General features: G+C 36.0%; 1 protein-coding gene across 8 annotated transcripts in view; it reads right to left on the bottom strand.

Moving 5' to 3' along the window:
- Positions 1-21,627, bottom strand: part of KCNH7 (potassium voltage-gated channel subfamily H member 7) — a 495,283-nt gene that overhangs the window by 361,866 nt on the left and 111,790 nt on the right. The window contains exons 2-4 of one of the 8 annotated variants that reach the window (XM_087435301.1): positions 18,753-18,804; positions 16,462-16,512; positions 14,865-14,909 (exon numbers count right to left, since the gene is read on the bottom strand). The exons of 5 other annotated variants lie outside the window; for them this stretch is intronic. The gene's annotated coding sequence lies outside the window, so the exon portion shown is untranslated. 2 more of the 8 variants (XM_087435302.1, XM_087435303.1) reach the window with 2 other exon arrangements.

Genomic DNA, 21,627 nt, shown 5'->3' on the forward strand with positions numbered 1-21,627 from the left:
AGCTTATATTATACCCACACAACTGTATAATTGATCTATATGTTATCTATAAAAGCCACTAAAAAACTTAAGAATATATAAAAATCTAAAGTAAATGAATATGTATCAGGCATACACTAATAAAAAGGAAGTAGGGGTTATAGGAACAGTAACATCAGGCAAAATTTGTTTAAATGCAAAAGATAAGAGGGTCAATACATGATGTCAAGAGCAAAAACTTGCCAATATTGTAAGTCTAAACTTAAATACAACTAATAGTAGGGCCTCAAAATGTATAAAGCAAACATTGCAGAAAAAAAAAACCTGACAAATAGACAACTATAGTTTTTTAAAAAGTTATTAATGTATCAAGAAATTATGTATTGCAAAAAATTGACTATTTTAGCAACTTATTTGAAAAAACAATTGACTACTACAAGAAAAATCTCATGGCTAAAGAATTGGTAGCATACAAGTTGCATTCAATAACCACCTGTAATTAAACTGAAAATAATAATAGAAAACTAACTAGGAAAACTACATTTGGAAATTTTACAAAATAAAACTGCTTCTAAAAAACTTATAGGTGAAAACCAAAGTCATACTAGAAATTAGAAAATTAGAAGTAAATTTAAATATATATAAATCTTTTAAAAATTAAACACTACATATTAAATTTGTGGAATTAAATCCTGTGGAATATAACTAAAGTGCCATTAAGAGGAAAATTTATAGCTATAACTTCTTGCATTAGAAAATCATAAACTATAAATTAAATATGCTTGCAACACAAAAATTAGTGGAAAAAACTAGAGAAAACCTAATAAAATTTATAGAAATGAATTAAGCAAAGTGAAGAGAAGAGAATAATGAACCAGAATATCAAGAAACAATTAATAAAACCAATTGCTGATTCTTTGAAAAAGTAGTAAAATAGACAGAACTCTGACCATATGATCAAGGAAACCAGGGAAGGCACAAATAAACAATATTAGAAATGAAAGGCTCAAAACTAAAGACATAGTGATGTAATAAATATAAGAAAATACTCAATAAATTTCTATATTTACCTTTTAATATGACTAACATGAGAATAAATTAAAAGCCTGAATTACTAATGACAATTTAAAGAACTGAATCAGTAGGTTGAAAACTGCGCATTTCTTCCCAAATACCCTCCCCCCAAATTTGCCAATAATCTCCATATTGTTTTATTAGTAATCTCTACCAACATTTCATAAAGTATGGCAAAAACTAGAAATAAAGAGAGAAACTCAGTAATTTGTTTAATCAGTCTAGTATAACCTGATACCCAACCCTGACAAAGACAGTAGGAGAAAGTATGTTCGAATATCATTTATGAACACAGATACAAAAATTCTAAACAAAATTAAAGGTGTTGGAACAATTGGTTGTCAAAACAAGGAAGGAAGGAAGGGACTAAGGAAGGAAGAAAAAAGAGAGATGGGCTAAGCAAAATTGGATCTATCCTTATGCTATACACAAAATTGAAATGCAGTGAATTATTGACCTAATGCCAAAATTAAAAAGTATAATAAACAATAAGAGAAAAATCTATTACCTTAGAGCAAAAAGAGTTTCTTAAGTAAGAGGCAAAATATAAAACAAACAATTGGTAAAACTGACAACATTAGAATTAGAAACTTCTCTCTCAGAAATAGAAAAAAACTCAAAGACTGAGAAGACTATCGGTAATACACATTAACTGTTAAAGAATTTATGTCCTGCATATATATAAAGAGCCCCTTGAAATCATTAAAGAGATAATCTTCCCCAAATTGGTAAAGGTATGAATAAAGAATTCACAAAAGAGGAAACCTAAATGGCAAATAAACACTAAAAGAGTTCAAACTCACTAATAAGATATAATTGTGCATCCATTATATTGAACAACCTAAAAAGTCTGATAATATCAAATATTGCTGAGGTTGTGAAGCAACATGCTATTTCATCCACTATTGGAAGAAAAGTATATCTGTAGTACCCATTTGGAGAGTAATTTCGCAATATTTAGTAATGTTGAAGGTGTGTATATTTTTAATGTAGTAATTCTACCTCTAATTCACGTATATTAGAAAATTTTTGCACATGTGCACAAGAAGCTGCTTCTGTAACTTTGAAAAGATGAGCTAAAAGAAGAAAAAAAGAAAAGGAAAAAGAAAAAAAGGAAAAACAAATGTCTATAAACAGAATATTAACTAACAGTTTCTTGTATATTCATTCTACTGAATCCTCTGCAGTAATTAAAACAAATTAACTTGCACGATATGTATCAATATGGATACACAGACATGATATTGAACAAAAAGTGCACAGTGCAAAAGATAGAAACATTTTATAATATTTTATAAAACATGCAGGGCAATGCCCTACTATTTTTATGGATATCTGCTATGAATAAAAGTATATAAATATTTATGGATATGATCTACACCAAATTCAGGATAGTAGATTACCTTTGGGAAGGTTATGGAGGGGAGAGGAATAAAATTTGGGGGAGTTTTTTTTTTTAAGCTGAAATAATTGTGGCAAAAGTTAAATTTGACAAAGCTCATTTGTGGGTAGAAGGATGTCAGATATATTCTTTTTATTGTCTGTATTTGAAATATTTCATAATTACAAAAATATAAATATAAAAAGAGGCCTGTTGGTTTAAAAACCTGAACCGCTGACAGCTGACCAAATTGGCAGAATAAGGCACTTGAGTTTCCCGCTGAATGACAGAGGAAGCTAAAGCTAAGCAACTACAGACACTAGACAGATGCCAAGAGGGTTGACCAGGCACCCCCCGCCCTCCTCTGCAGCGGTAGGAACATCACTGCCACCATGGTGGTGTTGGAGGCAAGGTGCCCAGGGAGTGGGCAGATTCTACGACCACTGAGAGGGACTGTGTGTGAGGAGTATATAGATTTTCTTCTCCTGTTTCTGTAGCAAGCTGTTCTCCTGAGCTGATATCTGAAGTCAAAGGAACATTTGACTGATTATGTGACAGCCTCTGATGCAAGCTGTAGCAGAGAATGCCAAAAATGATCCAGAACCTTTGAAACCAATAAGTTCTATGTAGAAAAAAGGAAACCGAGAGTAAGTTAAGCAGGTACCAAACATATACAGATATTCTATTCTCTTATATCTTTCTTCAAAGGATATTTTCTCTTAGAGTTTATATGTTCATGTGTGTAAGTAGTGCTTCACACTTTTTTCAGTTACTAGTTAAAAGAGTGGATGATTTTAAAATCATAAGTAGGGATCCATGCAGGGAGAATTAAACTGAACGTTAAGATATAATGGAAGGTAGACTTGGGGATCTGATGACCTGGATTTCTAATTACAAGGTATGTTCACCTCAGCAAGTGACTTTGTTTCTTTGAACCTAAATATCCTCATTTGTAACAGTAAAACTGCAATTGTTAATATCCACCTCAAAGGATTACTATGAGACTTGGAAAAGATGATGAGAAATGGCAAAGAACTCTGTACAGGCATCTGGTACTTGTATTATGCCTATTACAAATAGGGATACAGCTAGATAGGCAGACAGATAGACTAATATGGATACATGATAGGTAGATAGGTATATAGGTAGATAGGTAGGTACGTAGATAGATAGATAGATAGATAAATAGATAGATAGACAGACAGATAGATAGACAGACAGATAGAAGACAGATACACACACATCCTGAATTGTGGCTAAAATCTTTCTCTCTAGGTAATTCAGTAATTCATTCAGGCCAAGTGACTCAAATCTAATAGTAAAGTAAAATATACTTGTATTCTTGCTATTAAGTATCTATGTTGTTAAATAATTAGAATATTAAATGTGGGGGTCAATTGTTTTGATAGAAAATTTATATTATCCCAAATATTAACTCATTTAACAAGATATTGAGCACCTATTTTTGTGCCATACACTCTGCTAGGTGATGAAGATACAAAGATAAATAAAATGTAGTATCTTCTCTTTACCTAAGTGTTCATACAGTTCAAATGTGGCCTTTGTGGTCTTAACTCTAGACCACAGCAAGGATTAGGATATTGCACAGACAGATGTGGGGAAAAGGGAGGTCATCATCCCCATGGGTCCAAGAGAGCACAATCTTTTTAGATATAAAAGGAAAAATGAAGTTCAATTAGCTTATTTAATTTACTGTGATTTCCTGATATGGCTATAAGCCTCTGTTTAACTTTAATTGTTCTATTGCCTGAATTTTACATCCAGTTAATATAGCTTTGATTTTTATGGTGCATTAATTAGAAAATTACATTAATGATGATGCCAGCCATCTTTTTAATTTCAAAATTTTTAAAGATTTCACTGTATTACAGCTTTACGAACATTTATAAATTCAAATTTAGAAAAAACTTGAAATACCATTTGATCATTGTTCGCTTTTATTAATTCTATCACTGTAAATGTTTTGTGTGATAGACCAAATCCCTCAGTTTCTACCTAAATATTCTAGACATGCCAGTCACAGAGAAATGGAGTCTCTAGAAGCTGGCGTTCCCAGACACAGAAAAAAAAAAATGGCCTACTCATTTATCATGTAGCAATATGACAACTTGCTTGATTGCTCCCTCTCAGAAGCTGCCAATTCAGGAAAGTGGAGGCATCTCCAGCCATATACCACAATCATTATTCAGAAACTGCAGTCAGTGAGCCAGATTTTGCCCAAACCATATTTTATTATTCTGGCATTGTGTTTTTAAAATAATTGAATTCATTGACGATGTTAGGAAATAAAAAGATTCTAGATAAAATTTCAGATTCACAGCTTGCCTTGAAAATTTGGCATGTTTAGCAACGGTGGGTGTCCATTCCTTCCAGCCCTGACATACTCTTATATTATACCTGGTATTAGAGCTGTAGGGGACTAGGACCTGTCCAGGAGCTGGATTTGGCTCAGAGAACTATGAATGGACACAGTCTTCAGTCCCCAGCTTCTTTTGAAAAACTAGATCTGGCAACACTGGGTCCACAATCCTGCATGGCAGCAAATAAACTAGGGCTGTGTTGTTGGTTGCCAATAGGGCCTACCATTCTCCATTGTTTATATCATGTCTTCTTAACACTCATTTACTTGTACCCACTTTGTTAGATGGTGTTATTGTTCACAATATTTGTTAGCTCTCCCTATTGCAGGCTTATTCCTTCCCAATCCATTGACATCAGGCTTGGCCACATAACTTACTTCAGCCAATGAATTGGGACATATGCCACTTCCAAGCAGAAGCTTTAAGAGCCATCATGTGGCTCTGCCTTCTGCATTTTTTTTCCTCAGCCAAGAGATCTGGTTTCCCCAGATGGCGGCTCTCCTTTAGCCTAGTCCCAGAATGAAGATGATAAGGAGCAGAGCTGAAGCAGACTCATGATGCGCATGTAGCGTGAGCAAAAATAAGTGATTTTTATCGTGTTTGGTGTCATTTTCTATCACAGCAGAGCTTAGCCTAAACCAACTCATATATCCCTCTAGCTCGTCTCGCCATTTTATTCTGTTGAACATTAGCAACAATCTCTTGCTTGCCTAAAATGAAGAGGCATTTGATCCAGAGATCTAAATCTGAATTTTTTGAAAAATGGAAGTATATAAGAGCATGGTAAAGTATCCAGTTGTTGTATAAAATAGCATAAATGTTTCCTCCTTAGTTTTATAATTTAGAGTGAAATGGATGTAAATTAAACTGAAGTCCCACCATGTGCCGAGTGTCTTTCATAGTTTACTTCATTTTGAGTGATCGACATTATTTAAGTGTAAAGTTACTGTTCTTCTCAGTTCTCAAAAAAGTAAGGTGAGGCTCAGAAACTTAGATAAGTGTCTGTATTTGAATATGTATATTTTTTAGTCCTAAGCTTATGTGGTTTTTTTCTAAACCCAATCCATTCTTGAAAATGTAGTTCTAGGATGTCTTACTCAAAAAGCTCTACTCAGTAATATGGCAGCATTTAAATTTTACCTGACTTTTGAGTACAGACAGTGATTCCTCCATGGATCTATGCCATCTCATGATAAAGTTTTATTCCCACCCCATCCCCCAGGATATGGATAAATGAGATAAATAGGAAAATATGGCAGGGTTTTTTCATAATGCTCCATATCATTCATAAAAAAAGGATTGTCTTTTATTTTTAGATTATGACCTTTTTATGTTTTTATTACAAAATGTGTTTTCCTATGAGAAATGATAATGGTCATAGATGTTGATTTTGTCTCATGTCTTTATCTGGAAACATCAAGGCACTGTGATGTCAGGTCCTCATTTTCTGTTATTACTGCAATTGTCCTGCCCTTGTGTAGTGGGATGTATTTTCAAACATGGAAAAACTGTGTTGTTTTTTTCCCTTATGATCTGAAAGCACTTCCCCCTGTGAAAACTAGACATCAGGCACTCCTTGCCTCAGGGAAAGATTGTTTAAACAGAAATGGAGTGTTTTGAGTTTTGAAATGAACGTTTAAAACTCATTGCGTAGATAATTTAGGAACACTTTTTTTTTAACTTCAAAATCATGGCTTTAAATATCAAAAGCCAGAGCTCAGTAGAACTCAAGACATAAAGCTTACATCATAAGCCATAGTCATAGAAAAACCTGTGATTGGTTGGAATCAATTTTTCTTACCATTTCTTTTAAATGAACAAATGAAAATAGGAACAGGAGAGAGTGGTATTAAAGGAAAGGAGTTACAAATGGAAGCAAAAACAGATGTTGATGTGAGTCTTTGAAAAGGAGCTTCGAACCCTGTTCCTTATACTGCCTTGTCTCCAAACCTGGTGTTTGGGAGTCTAAAAGCCAACTGATTATTTTGGGGATCTTAAAACTAACAGAATGTGTTCCTCCATCCTGGGAGATGGCAGGCCTTACAGTCAGTCTCATGTGGTATGAAACGGCAAGAAATGGCGGTTACACGTCTAGACAAGGAAGGCTTGAGGGAGGGCCCCACCAATCATTTCACAGCCTACAGAACCTTTCTTGAGAAGGGCTTGGAGTTAGTGAGAGAAAGGCAGAAGATCTGAAGGGACCTGTGGTCAGGCTAAGGAAAGTGCTGAGTAACTTGTGTGGTCCAATGACTTAAACATGGAAGGAATGGATATTTTGGGTCGATGTCTATTGGGATTGATGCTCATAACAAAAAACAAAAAACAGTACAAAATCTGTCTGTTAACAGATGTCAACCTGGGCTGGGGATGAGGACTCAGGACCAGGTTTCCATTCCGGGGTCCACTGACAAGGCCCCAGGAGAAGGAAAAGAATCCCTCACTGACTAAAATTCCTGATTGGACCAGGAAAACCCTGAATGCAATGAATTGCTAATTAAGTAGGATAGAGGCCCATGATCAAAATTAATTTCAGTTATAGAAAAATAAGAAAAGTTTCTTTTTCCATATATCATTTTAAGAAATCTAAACTTTTTGCCCATTACACATGAGCCCTCAAAATGTGAGATCTTATGGCTTTTGATGCCTGTTTTGTTGTGGACCCTATCAGATATGATTTACCTCAAAATAGAGGCCTTTATGGAATAGTGTCCTGTATAATAAATGACTCAAAGTGACTTGCTCTTATAAAGAAAAGATGAGAGGTGATAGACTGAGAAGGGAGTTGCCAATTGGAAGTTACTTAGACGGTAAGTGACGCATTTGTGGCTAAGGCATATTTCAACAACTCACCCATCATAAATGATGTGCTTCTTCACCAATAACGGGTAATAAAGTCACAGGAAGAGAAATGGGTGCGTTGGACAGTAGTGGTTAATCAGAGGAAGGTAGGAAGCACCAAGAAGTACCCTCAGAATTTAAAGAATGACAGCAAGAGGCGTTGGGGCTAGAAGACTTTGTAGGAGTTCTATTTTCTCACGTCTTATTATCTTTATTGTGTTTCCTCACAGTGATTGGCAATTAAAAACTTTTTTTAAAAGACCCGTGTTCCTATTTTGAGGATTCAGCAACTAAAGCAGCTTTGCTGAGGAGGGGTGGCCTTTTCAAGACCCAATTATATTCATAGATCCAGACATATAAAACAAAAAAAAACACCAGTATTATAGTTCTGGAAAGAAGATGCCCCAAACTCTAGCTTGGAGAGAAAGAAAGAGTCTCACAGAAAACCAGCTGGGGACCTAGAATCTGATCTTCTACTTAATAGTAAGATGACGATGTCTACAACTTCCCAGTGCAACATGAAGCCCATTTCCACCTTTCTATAGATTTATACCTGACATGGAGAGCCCAGGGAGATGAAACTGAAATCCTTTGAGAGGAAAATTGCTTTTATAGTTTCTAACAAGAAAAAGGATTGTTTTGGAGAATATGGTTTTTGTTTGGGGCCACCAAAATTTGGACAGCAAATATCCCCTCATTATTTGTGGCATCACTGGTGTTTGGTGAAGTGAACTAAAGATACATACTTCAGACTGGACTATTGTGTCTTCTTTGAGTCCATCAAAGACATCTGGGAAGGAAAAGGTAATCAAACCTAAGCGTTGTTGGGCTAGAGATTGTCTCCTGGGTCTGTATGGGGTGGTTTCCTCTGCCTGAGCAACGTGGGGACCCAAAGCAGTAAGTAAGGGCTTGTGAGCCCCAAGAGGAACAGCTGCTAATAGATTTGGAGAGACCCTGTTCATGCTCATGGATCAGAACAGTGAGAGAATGCAGCCTTGTGACTAGCACAGGCAAGGTGAGATCACTGGAGCAGGAAGGAGGAAATGAGACATGGCCACAAGGGCATTGTGAAAATGTGAATATTCCAAGGATTCTCAGAAATATTTGCGGGAGGTATCAAGTTTCTGTTATCATTCTGGTGAGAGATAAAATATACACATTTGGGCTACATATATTAAATTATATAAACCTCTCATGGGAAAATTATGTACAGAGTAAATAAAGTAATATTTGAAAATAAGACCCTGAAAATCACATACCGTATTTAAAGAAAACGATATTAATCACTGATGGAAACTACAACATCACAGACAAGAATAATGATACTCAAAGTCAAGCACAAACACACCCTGGGACTTTACTGACTGAGTTTAAAATATTTTGCTCACTTTATTTACTGCACTTTCCTATTGTACGGTCAAAAGGGTTGAACATAGGATGATACTACTTGGCTTTTAAAAATAGTTGTAAAAAGAAAACAGCTCTACTTTGTCCTTGCTACAGTGAGATAGAATATTTCTATGATAAGTTCCTTTTTAAAATTCTAAGCGTAAAGGCTAGTAGCCAAGCCATTGGTCAGTTCTGGTGACATGTGTTTGTGTGTATGTGTGTGTGCATGTGTGTATGCGTGTGAATCTATATGCATATATGCACATGCATGTACTGTTAGTCCTCATTTGCAAAGGCCCTACTCCCTCTGTGTGTAACCCTAGATGAGTGAGGTCTTGATGACCCTCCCTTGTTGCCGACCAAGTGGTCTGCCTGACCAGCATTCTTGAGCACAGAGAAGCACAGTCCTTATATATTAAGATGATCAGTGCCCTAATTTGACATTTTTCAAAAGACAAGTTCACCTTGTGGTTTTCATTAAATTGGGGTTCTATAGAACTTGCTGAAGAAGCCTTTCTAACTCAGTCAGGAGGTCTCTGAACTCTGTAGCTTCATGCTGAATGCTGCCTAATCTGACCCAATTCTTCCCTGGGAACAAGAATCCTAAAAGAAACACTGGAGCTGAGTCGATGCTAACAGAGCACACTGGACAAATGTTCAGAAACAAAGCTCAGAGCCCTGTTTGCTTTGTTTTCTGATATTTGTCTAGTTGTTTAGCAATTTCTTAGCTTTACTGAAACTAATCTATGAAATGAGGGTAACATCCACCTCATCTGGGCTCCTAGGAAGATAAAAGAAATGATACATAAAGCAGCAATTAATGCATCTTAATTGTCACGCCTCTCTTGTTGAGACCTAAACAACCAAGTTGTTTACCTGCCTCCACCCTGATATACGCTGAACTCCTCTGCAACATAACTTTGGTAAAAGCAGAACACCACTTTCATCGGGTATAAGTCAGGCCCAGCCTAAGTCCACGATCCTTCCCCACTAGATTCCCCCTCTGAGAGACCTAGTTCTGCCTCTACTTCTGGGTACTAACCCACCCCTGCGCACAAGCTCAACTTTCCCTGAGCTCCCTATGCCTTCTTCTGAAATACAGACTCCCATCTTTTTTGGGAGCCTCAGGGCTCCTCAGCCCCTGTGTGCTCCAGTTTTATAAATGCACTTCTGCTGTGATGCATATTTTCAATTCCTCTTCGCAAAGCCTCCTGTGTACTCCTGCGCTGCTCTTGGCTCTCTTTCCTTCCCACTACAACCACCCTGTCTCAAAGACTATGAACCATGCTTCAAACTCCCGCTAAATGGCTAAGGTCTGCTTCCCAGCTGATTTATCCCCAGTGCCAACTGGCTACCACCATTTCTGAGTGTTGTCAGCATAGATCCTTAGATGTCTCATCACCACGTTCTGATACACTTTTACTTTGTCTTAAATATCTTGATTGCCAGCCATATGCACTTGGGTGCTCTCTACTTTTACCTTGCTACCTGGGGCACCACGTTTTTTCAAGCTACTAGGTTAAATTTCTCCTAACTGTTTATGCCACTGCACCAGGGAGGACCAACTTGGGCTGTTGCAGGTGACTGAGATATTGCGACCCAGGTCTTGCATGGGGCTCAGTCATAAGGCAAGCCCCCAAAAATGTCCTAAGTCTGCCTTTGGAGTGCCTCCTCAATATTTTTCCACGTAGCCTGGTCTGGCTTCAAGAAGTAGTCAGAATGTCAGATCCCAGACAATTCCTCCCTGCTCCATTCTACTACAAGTAATTTGAGGTCAGTAGCCACATCTAAAGATGTGATCACCCTGATATAGTGAGAATAGACACAGCTATGAGGTATGGCATATTAGGGTGGCAGTGCATGGGTGAGGAAGGTTGGGGATTGAGTTGAGTCTCAGAAGTGTCTATTCATTAAAGCATTACACATGGAGAGAATTAACTGGACAGCAAAAACTAATCTAGACAAGGGGAGCCAAGCAATCCACAGACCAGTGGCCCAAGGAGCCACTATGTCAGGAGTGGCTCAGCAAATTCCGGCATGTCATTACCTAGGGTGAAGGGTGAGTGATTCCGGTTTGGTGGATGGTGCGCAAAAGCAGCAATAATTCAACAACAGATGATAATGTCAAGTCATCATTGCTCAGAGAGCTCTATCCCTTTGTGACCCCAGCCAAAAGCTGGACAGCAGGTGTGTATGTTGCAAGGGAGAGGAGTAAAGGGGAAGTGGGAGCTAAATACTCAGAGAAGGCAAAGACTTACTATAGAAATGGGTTTGGAGCAACGTCCCAGTCTTACATGAGGCATTAGGGAGCTAACAAAGCAGATGTGCAGGAGTCAGAAAGCATTGTAAGTGAAAGGCCAAAGCAATCCCAGGGCTCTTCCCAGGCACATCAGGCACTGACAAGGTTGGTAGCCCAGCTGGGCTCTAACCAGCACCAGATGGAGAGAGTGGGGACACTGACCTTCCTCCCAGACTGGAGGAAAGTGAGTTTGGGTCTGCAGGTGAGATTCAAGAGTACATCCAATTAAAGAGAAAGATACGGGATACAGAAAAAGTTACCGCAGTCACATCTTTGCTCAATGACTTTGATAACGCCTCAATAAGGATTGAATTTGAATCCTCAAACTCGCATCTCCAGCCTGTCAAGCATACGGCAGGTCCCAGCCCTCTCAGTTCCTGGCCAGATCTTTAGTAGTCACCTTCCAGCTCTACATCATGGCATCTAGTACAGTCCCTCAAACTTTCTGCTGTTTCTGCCTCAATGACTTTGCTCTAGTTCCTCATCTGCAATTTCCTTTCCTCTTTCTGTTGCCTTGCCAAGGTCTGCCAAGTCATCAGAAGTGCTATAGCTCTTATGGTCAGTGTGTAGCCATAAAGCACTTTTCTGTACTTTCCAGAATTGTTAGTTTGCCATATATGGGTGTTCGAAATCATCTCAAGGGCATGGATTTTTTCTTATTATTTCTTTGGAGTTCTCTCTGAATCTTAATTCAAAACCTTGTACATGATTAACCTTCAGAAATATTTGATGATTGACTAATTGACTACACACATCCAGACACAAGTTAACTTAGTCTTCTCAAGGTAAAATTCAACCAATGTTTCAGAGGAGGGGTGTTTGGTATTACACAATGGCAGACTGGTATGCTAGCAGTATACATATTAACATAGGTTAACATATGTTAATTAACACTTTATTTTCATGTTAAGTGAAAAAAATTAAAAGCAAAAGCATTTTTGTAGTGGAGTTGTTATGTATTTCTATATTATATACTAAAAGAGTTGTTATATATGTTATATTATTATATATTATATACCATATGCTCTGTGTTATATATTATATAGTAGATGTTATATATTTTACCCATCTATCACCACTGTTTTCCAACATGCCCATGGTTAATTGTAATTCCATGTTAGTGAATCATCTTAATTGATTTCAGCTTTTAAGATTCAAATTTTAAGTATGAAGATCTCAACTTTCATAATCTCTATTGTGACCCTCTTAAGAAATTTGGGTAACTAGCAGTTCATACCATAAAAATAATGGTGTTTACATTTCTATAGAGCTTTATAAAACACTTTACATTTCTCAAGACACTTTCATACATTAGCTCCCTTTACAAAACATCCACCCATTTTTATGATGCAATATGAAATGTGTATAAGATTCTGAAACTCAGTTTAAAGGTTAAAAAGTCTTGTTTTCTTGCAGTTAAGATAATTTATTTCCTTTGAAGCAATCATGTTGCCTGTGACTAGATTTATAGATGCTGAAAATTGTTGGATCTATTTTCATGCTTTGTTTTGAAAATATAGTTATTTTATCACCTGTGGTGGGATAATCAATGTTCAAAATGATTGCGTGGAGAATTCCAAATGTTATCTTTAAGACCAGGAGGTGATTTCAAGTCCTAATTATGACAGAAGTTCTGACCCTGAAAGCCACCCCTCCAGATATTTGCGTTGCAGAGACGCAGGTTCAAAGGATGAAAGAACCCAGAACTAGGAGTGGCATGAATTGTGAAGATCAAGGTGACTTGAAAATGGTCCAGAGCAATGTGTGTGATAAGAGTGACAGAAGGAATTGGTTTAATTTATCTTCTTACTTTGATCCTGTATTTGTTAATGGATGGTAGTAAAATGAGCTTCCTCTCACTTAATTTTTATCTTTTCATAGACTGTATAAGTTATAAGTTTTTCCTCACATTTCTTTTTTTTTGCTGGGGAAGATTCACCCTGAGCTAACATCTGCTGCCAATCTTCTTTTTTTTTTTTTAACATGAGCCACCACCATAGCATGGTCACTGCCAGATGAGTAGTGTGGTTCTGTGCCCAGGAACCAAACCCGGGCCGCCAAGACAGAGCACACTAAACTTAACCACTAGGCCATTGGAGCTGGCCCGTCACATTTCTTTATTGACTACAAAATAGAAAAATATTTTTCTTCTTTTTAGAAGTTAAAAGTTAATTTGAATCTATTGATTATATAAGTATATTTTGCATATTTAATCCATTTTGTTGTCTATGTGCTATTCTGCACATTGTACTTTTCATATTTTATTCCTTGGTAAGAATGGAATGCTTTATTTTTTCTTCTTCCCTTTTCCTCTTGAGAGCTAAAAATTTTAAAAATATTTCTTCAGAGAGAACAGAATAACATTTTAGACCAATTATCTGCAATTCGACTAAGTGTATGATTAAAACAGTACAGATGTTTTCATGTTAGGCCTCATTTCTTTCATCACCGTGCCCTCTGGTATAAATTTGCTACTACAGAAGACAACAACAGGGAGATTGAGAGACCTCCCTATGGTTGATGGTACACTTGAAACCTAGCAAAGACACATCTCTTCTTTGTGACATACGTTAATGGCTCTTGCAATAAGAATTAGAGATATGCCCCAATTACCACAAGTAGTGGAAGTTTATTGTCAGGATACAATATTCAGGAGTAAGAAACATCCCAGAAATAATACATTCAGGTTTTAGGTGAACTAGAATGTTATTCTTCACTTTCAGTAATCTGCCACAGGCTCTGATGGGCCAGCAGAAGCTCTAGTCGTCAGCCACATCTGGAGTCCAACTGGTCCTCCTGTGACTCTCTCACTAGTGGCTGTTTCTTCCTATTTCATCCATTCTTCCTGTTAAGTTCCATGATTTACATTTCTCTCTCTCTGCTAGTTACTACATCGCTCTATATGATAGAGTCTACCTTCTGCCTCTCTCTCTGTAACTGTTTACAGGTGGTAACTTCTGGCAAGTGGAACTTGATGGCTAGGGACCAGAGATGAGAGCCTTCCTATAAACTGTTTTTAGCATTTTAAATTTTGTACCTTGTATATTTTTCAAAAAAATTAACAAATTAATAATTTAAAAGAAGCTCTAGAGAGGGCAATTCCTATGATAACATCATGAGAAGGAAAAAAAGAGGGAAGAAAGGGAAAGAATAAAAAAGATGAATACATCGAAGATTAAAAAGGAAAACACACCAGAGGCTATTTTCAAAATCAAAACGGTATCATATAATATAGAATGTTGGCAAAGGAAAAATGGGAAAATAACAGGACACTAACTTACTAGCATAAGCAAAAACTTGCTTAAGAACAGAATCAGAATGCAGGCTCAATGACTGGACTAATACTAGACGCATCAAATTTCTAGTATGAAAAATAGAAGCATGCAAAATGTTTTAATGTGGAGACTCTAAACCAATGGACATTACTAGGGGCCAAAATTTCAGTAGTCGGGAGGAAATTGACATCAATGACAACAAAAATAAACATAAGAAAGTCTGACTATAAAGAGGTCTTAGAATTTACCTTTTGCCACTTTAGAATGCCAGTGCCTGGGCCACTCATGAAAACCTTAATCACAGAACAAGAATTAAGACATATTATCAAGAAGTGCATCTGAAGAGAAATAACATATTTTACAGCATTTCTTCACTTGTAGTACTAGTGTGTAGGAAGGACAAGCCACTGCCACAAGATTATGTAATAAATATCACGTTCATCTAACTTCTGGTGAAACAGATTTATTTCAAGATACTTTACAGATGCCAGGAAAGCTCTTTTTCTACTTCAAATTTCACATAATTCTTCAGTTCACCATATCCCCAAAATGTCGATGATCTAGAAGTCTTTAAGGAGGCTGAGCAATTAATAAAGAAGTAGGAAAGAAATCATCCTTACAAACGTATCCATTTGTCATGTTGTGAAAAAATTGACAAACACACCTGATTACTCATATTCCAAATCACAGAGAATTTAAAACACCACGAAGGTCTACCTTAGTAAATGCATTATAAATAGTCCCAAAATACAAATTGCCAAGGAAAATGTGATATTATTTTTATTGTATTAAAGAAATGCTAATTTTTGATAGTTTCTGTAAGATATATAACTGCTGCCAATACAACATATTGAGATTAAGCAACAGCCATTTTCTTTCTCATGATTCTGGTATTTTCCCCTGTATTCACTATAATTAAGTTCTCCCTAGGCAAACAAGCTTCCCTACTAGGCAGGTATTCCCAATTCCTCCTAGCTCCAATCACCACATTCTCACAAGCTCTGTCCTGACAATCTTAATTCTACACATATAGTTTTATTCTGATTTACAGAACTTTTAATTACCACAATAACCTGTGATTCCAGAAACAAGACTGGTGTGGCAGTCCTGCTGATATCCAGACCCCACTTAACCTTCCTGACTCCCAGGTAACCAAACACTTTGCAAGAGTAGTTGGAGCTACTGCTCATTGATTTTTTACCTATTTACTTTTTGACATTCAAGTAGCCAAAATGCTCAAAGATGCTTTGCCCCTTTGACATTAAACAATTGAATTAAAATTTGAGAATATCGTTGTACACCTCTTTGACTTTATGTGAACTTGACAAATAGAGCTTCTAGCCCTTTACAGACAGAGATGACATATAGGGGTCTTGTCAACAAGCATAAAACATGAAGCAATTTGACATAGTCTTTTGTCAGTTCAATCCCAATTCTGTTTTAAGCTTCATTTACCTTAACGAGGCTCACTTACCTCTACTCAACCACTGTATTTGACCTACCATTTACAACCGCAGCTTGACAAAATGAAAGTGTCACTACCCAAAAGCTTTTTTTGCTAAAGAGCCCATTATTTAGAGTGAATGAATAACCAAGAATATTAGATGGAATATCTAGGAAGTGATGTGGGTTAAACCCCTTAATTGAGATTTTTCTTTAGTTTGAAAATAAGAATCTTACCACATAATTTCAATAACAAATTCTTTTTAAATAAGAAACAATAAGTATGACTTCTATTGCCTTAACAGAATATTCCTTGAAAAAGCAACATTTCCCACAGAAGATATTTTCTAAAGGGACTAACTAGATATTAAACATAGAATAAAATAATATATAACAGCATACCATTTTGCACTTCTGAAGTGTTTGTTTAATCACAATTCAAGAAGACCAAAACTAAAAAAAAAAAAAAAGAAAAAATAGGTAATAAGTACTTTTATTCTAAGCATGCATTAGATAAAACATCTTCACAATTGTCTTTTCCTAGTTTTTGTCCTCAAAAAAAGAAGCTTTCTGTTTTTATTCTAGTTTCTTTACGTATAAAAAAGGTATTAAGGAGCACTTAATTGTGTTGTAGTCTTTTTCTTATAAGCTAATGTCTGCTGCCTCCAAGCTCAGCTAACACATTGATACTTGGAGCTGATGTAACTTTATAAAGACTATTGTTTTTCCATATGTAGAATTTGCAAAATGAAATTCACAAGCTTGCTGTTTTCTAAGGTAAAGAGTTGCTGTTCTAATTCTTGTATCTGGATATCTTTTAAAACAGATACATAACAATTATTTCCCTTCAACATCCCTTTCCTATGATATTTTGATTTTCAGATTTTCAAGCTAAAACTGCAATATAAATAAAGTAATTAATATTACTGAAAAAGGAGTTTAATAATTTTAAAGTCTCACTGACTTTGCATTTCAGCTAAATTATTCTTAACAATGCTATAGTAAAATTCATGGTCTTCAAATAGTAATTTCTCATCTTAGCCTGTAAAAAGATGACTGATTTAGACAATAACATTATGAGTGTTAATATATAAAAAGGAATTGGAGTTAAAGGTAAGAAACTATTTTTATCTTGAAAATATTTATAGTGAATTTGACTTCAGTTCCTGTGGGTTCTTATCCCTTGAGGATTTCTTTGAGATTCAGGTTTAAATGAACCAGAAAACTTAAACTCAAAACTCATCTCACACTGCCAAACTTTACATGGTTTCCGCCTGAAATAATAAATCAAACTTAAATTTGGTCCAGATTTGTTCAAAACTCCGATTTCATGAAATCACCAAGATCCTGAAACCTTAATAAAACTCGCTATAAACCTAAAGCAAGTATGTAAATCAGAAATCAGGTAAAATAGCAATAAATCCACACACTAAACAATAGATCTATCTATTAGTAAATCATCTTCGCTTGTCATAATTTCTGCAGACTATGTATGGGAACAGCATGGATAATTAGCATAGGAAATTTTAAAAGACAACATTTTAAACATTAAAAACCTCGAGTTATCTATGAAGCTTCTCAAAATAGACATGTCAGAATAAAAGAAAGAGAAAAAAAAGCAAAGGCTCTCTTCTTCATCTTTCTTGGATTACCAAGAAGTTCCAAATGATACTGTCATCAGCCATTAATAATTAACAGTTTAGGTTTTTCTGCCCACATGGAAATAATAATGGAGGCAAAGCAGCAAGGAAGGAAAAAAAAAGTATGCAAATTCTTAATCATTTTGTTGGATAAAGATATAAAAACTCCTATAAAAATATTCTTAATGCATTCGTTTTCAGAGTTTTAAAGTTTATCTCTAGAGTGCAGCTGACTGAGTATTCCATTGCATGGAGGAGGAGCTGGGTGGCGTGATAAGAGAAAAGTTTTAAAAATAAGGTAGCAAAAGAGCCATCTGGTATGAACAGCAACTGAATGAGTAAGAAAACTGTGAATCTTAAAAAGAAGCTTTATCTAAATGGGGGTTAGATTCTGAGGATTTAACATCGATGAGAGTTAAAAATAATAAAAGAAATCATCAAGAACCTTGATCCATTAGCACTGAAAAGGACAGAAGCTAGTATCTCAGTTCCTAGGAACTATTCCCAACAGTTTTCAAAAGCAAGTACATGTTCTCTACTTTTTGTGGCTGAGAACAAAGTGCTTGTGTTTTTATTGCTTTTTGTTGACATATTTAAAAAGTATTGTTTGTACATTCTAGTTGGGTGTGGGTTGAGCAGCTGGGAATCTGTGGAGTGACAGCAAATGTGTGGGCAGAACTGAACTTAACATCCCACCCAATAGGCTAGTTCAAGATGTTAGAGGGGCTTGCTAACCGAAGTCACCCTACCAGATGAACTGAATTTAAAGACTTAGAAAATGGAGCACACCGGGATGAAGGAAAGCTACCAAAGCTAACCAGGTAGTTTGATGTTTATAACTTATAGTGAGGAATTGGATTCTTGATATTCAAATGCACTCGCTATTCATATAATTCATTTTTTGAAAGGGATGGTGTTTTATATCATCACCTAGTGACTTTTAAGAACGACTTACAGTACTTCCTACAGTGGCCCAGAAAAACGATGGAGGAACTTATATCACATGTCTATCTTCCCTATGAACAAACACTCATTCAGATTTTTCATTCTTACCTTTCCTGACAGCTCTTCTGCAGATTAGAGATAATGTGGTTGGAGTGGTTGCCTGGGAGTCAAAGCAAATAGTGAACCTTGAAATGATAATCTTCGGATATCAACAAAAAACAGTTTATTCTGAAAAGTCTTCAAAAGACACTACACATGATCTGTGTAGACTTGCACAAAGGAAATGCAAACGCCTTTGGGCCTCATTATTTTACAGCCCTCAGAGAAATCCTATGGGAAAACACTTTTCAGAACGCGTTATAGGATTCCTCACACCATAAAGTTTTGTTATGGCTTCTGTGAAATATGTCTTAACTGTCATCACTGTAGTTCTTATTTCATATGCTACCCAGTGCTATCCAGATTAAATTTTTTATGTTTCACATATTTTTAAGCTAGAACAATAGTCCTTTTGCTGAGATGAGATATACTAGGTTTTTTTTTTTTAAGTTTATTTTATTTTATTTTTGTGAGGAAGATTAGCCCTGAGCTAACATCCTTGCCAATCCTCCTCTTTTTGCTGAGGAAGACTGGCTCTGAGCTAACATCTATTGCCAATCCTCCTCCTTTTTTCCCCAAAGCCCCAGCAGATAGTTTTATGTCATAGTTGCACCTCCTTCTAGTTGTTGTATGTGGGACGCGGCCTCAGCATGGCCGGAGGAGCAGTGCGTCGGTGAGCACCCGGGATCCGAATCCGGGCCACCAGTAGTGGAGCTCGAGCACTTAACCGCTAAGCCACAGGACCGGCCCAAGATATACTAGGTTTTAATGCCCTTCCCCAGATTCACTTAACTCTTCATGTTTCTGCCTAGCTGAGCTGTTTAATGAACAACCCTATTATGGGTATGTGAAATATTGAATACCCGTGCCAAGGCATGGATGACGAAAGGAAAATAGAAGACTCTTCATGCATGAGGGTTGTCTAAATGGAATAGTCAATGATTTAGCTTATCTTCTAGCTAGACAGGTATTCTCTTCCTCCCTCATAATTCTGTGTTTTTCTTTCCAAATTTGACCTTACCAGAGTAGAATCACCCTCTGATATTAGTATACAAGTAGCTGTACTCTTTTTTCAATAAATTTCAAAAGACTCCTAAAAATTGTAGATATGTGACCATGAGCACAAGAGACATGACATTAGCAAAGCAATACCTAACAAAGTCAAAGGCATCTATTTAATTTTCTTTTCGTTTCTTTCTTTCTTCTTTTTTTTTTTTTTTGTTTGTTTGTTTAATGGAGATCTACCCAATAAGAATTTTTGACGACCTTTTTTGAAACACACTGCACTAAATACTAAGGAGCATGGGAATGGGACACAATGCAGAAGACTGATATTATTCATTCAACAACTATTTCTGGAGCACATATTAAATATCAGGTACTCTTCTAGGTTCGTAGGGTTGATCAGCGAACAAAATAAACAAAAATCTCTGTCCTTGTGGGGTTTACCTTCTGCTGATAAAGGCAGACTGTAAACAACAACACAATAAAAATAATGTATAAGTAAATTTTACAATATATGTTATGGAATGTGACAAGTAATGTGTAAAACATTTAGCAGGCTAGGGGGCTCAGGAATGTGGGGTGACAAGTGTGAGGAGAGGAGTGAGTAGCAAATAGCAAATTTAAACAGTAAGCCTTTTCAAGAAGCTGACATTTGAGCAAAGATTGGAAGGAATTAGCCAGTCCTCAAGTTAGACGATCTCTAAGACACTTAAATTATATAGTTGGGCAGGAAGTACATAGATAGATTAACATGACAGAAAATATCAAAAAGCAATATATCTCAAAGAACAAATTAGAATATAGTGGGTCTCTATGGGTGTTGTGATTAGAATTTAAAGATGTTAATAAGGATTGAATGACGGAAAGAGAACGTTCCTGCTGAGAGTTGGGTAAAGTTTAATGGTAGAAAGAAATAAATGGTGTGATGGGAATGAGTACATCTTTTTAATCAGTAAACTTAATTTTATCCTACTGATGACCTGGAAGGACCTTCAAAATGGAGTTTTTCTGCTTTCAAACATGAAACTTACACTGGGGACTTATGTGAGCCTAGGAAGGTTAATCAGATTAATTAAAAGGAATGACAAATCTCGATTCAACCCATTCACATAGAGGAGATAAGGATGAAAACTTTAAAATCATTAACGACAGCAAATCAGCCTTCGCAAAGCCAGGGAGTCAAGAGAACACACTGGGACATTAGCTTCAGGGCAGTGGTGCCAAAGGAAGAAACTGACAATGGGATGGGATCGAAAGAGAGATCCACAAGCCTTGCTGTGTTCTGAATGGAAATACAGAGATAGTGCAGAGAATGTGTTGGAACTTAACTTTTAATCTCATAAAGTAGAAAAAAAAATCATGTGAGCATACAAACAAAAAATACTGGATAAACTTTAGCTTCTGTAGTAAAATAAATAGAAGACTTAGCAATTCTAGATAGGCTTAAAAAGAATAAAATATCAGTATTGGATAAACTTCATGCTATAATGAATAAAATGGTTATAGAATTCATAGAATTAATATAACTCAAAGTGAATGCAAGAGAATTAATATAATTTATAAAATATTTTCCAAGTTAAGTTTATATTTAATGAATGGAGTTATATAATACACCTATACTGGAGATAATTTAGAGGTACAAGAAGTACATTATGCCATTTATAAAAGTCAAAAGGCAGGTAAAAAGAATTTAACATTTTAGGACAGTTTGAATTATATAATTTTCATCAGCATTTAAGTTTTGTTTGAATTAGGTTTAGGGGATGTATGGAAGAATGTGTCACCTTGGAACTATTTTTGCTCAAGTTCTTACACATGAGAACAAGAAGGAAAAAAAGTTATGTCTCCCAATATTTTTATGGAAAATATGCCAAATCTG

This window comes from Ceratotherium simum, chromosome 9, assembly GCF_057802395.1.
Source record: "Ceratotherium simum simum isolate JZ-2026a chromosome 9, ASM5780239v1, whole genome shotgun sequence".
Taxonomy (NCBI): domain Eukaryota; kingdom Metazoa; phylum Chordata; class Mammalia; order Perissodactyla; family Rhinocerotidae; genus Ceratotherium; species Ceratotherium simum.